Source organism: Otolemur garnettii, unplaced genomic scaffold (assembly GCF_000181295.1).
Source record: "Otolemur garnettii isolate 467f Iridium unplaced genomic scaffold, OtoGar3 scaffold00017, whole genome shotgun sequence".
NCBI lineage: Eukaryota > Metazoa > Chordata > Mammalia > Primates > Galagidae > Otolemur > Otolemur garnettii.
The window spans coordinates 14,644,433-14,645,640 of NW_003852412.1; the positions used below are offsets into that span (position 1 = coordinate 14,644,433).

Consider the following 1,208-nt stretch of genomic DNA (forward strand, 5'->3'; position numbering starts at 1 on the left):
AAATTAACATAAAGTAGATCATACACATGGATATGTGAAATAAAATGATAAAATTTTTAAAAGAAAAAATAGGAAAATGTCTTCCTGACTTAGGGAGGCAAGTATTTTTAAAATGGGAAATGAAAAAGCATTAACCATAAAAGAAAAAACTAATAAATTTACTTTCATTAAAATAAGGGATTCTGTTCATCAGAAGACACAATTAAGTAAGTAAGAAGAAAGAAAAGCCACAAGGGGTATGCTTGGAGCAGGGGCCTGAAAATGTCTCGTCTGTTAATAACACACCCAACAGGAATCTGGGTCATCGAGGTGAGGGGCACAAAACTTCCCTACATGTGAAGCAGAATAAAAAAATTATGAAATGTATGTGGCGGGTGTATGGGTGATCACTGTATAATTCTTTCAACTGTACTGTATGTTTGAAAAATTGCCTAACAAAATATTGGAAAAGTTAAAAAACAAGATCAAGAACATAGTTTCAGTGTTTATACTTGACAAAGTTCTCAGATATCTAGAATATATATGAAACTACCACAAATCCATAAGTAAAATGACAACCCACTTATTTTTTTTTTTGAGATGGAGTATTACTTTGTCACCCTTGGTAGAGTCCTGTGATGTCACAGCTCACAGCAACTTCAAACTCTTGGGCTTAAGTGATTCTCTTGCCTCAGCCTCCCAAGTAACTGGGACTACAGGCACCCATCACAACACTTGGACCAGCTAAGCAACAATGACAACTGCAGCAAAAAATAGCCAGGTATTTGTGGCAGGCAAGGCTGAGCAAGAGTTTGAGGTTGCTGTGAGCTGTGATGCTACCGCACTCTACTGAGGGTGACAAAGTGATGCTCTGCCTCAAAAAAAGAAAAAAAAAGTGGTCTTACTCATATTTATGTGTGTGTGCAAGGAGAGGATTGGTATAGACTGAGAAGGTAAAGATATCACAGAACCTTCCACAGTGCTGAAAATGTTTTATACCTTGGTCTGGATGCTGGCTACAGTGTGCAGATAAAGTGCGACAAGCCACCTAACTGCATACTGAAAGATTATTGTACTTTATGCACTTCACTATATGTGTCATGTCACAATAAAAAAGTCAAAAAAGAAAGAAAACAAATATACACAAATCCTACATTTGTAACTCTGTGAATTTTCTTTTCTTTTTTTTTTTTTTTTGAGACAGAGCCTCAAGCTGAGCCCCTGGGTAG

The 1,208-nt window shown here is 36.6% G+C and overlaps 1 pseudogene; it reads left to right on the top strand.

Moving 5' to 3' along the window:
* The first annotated feature begins 233 nt into the window (after nt 1–233).
* Nucleotides 234–337, top strand: LOC111723989 (annotated as a pseudogene).
* Nucleotides 338–1,208: the final 871 nt, after the last annotated feature.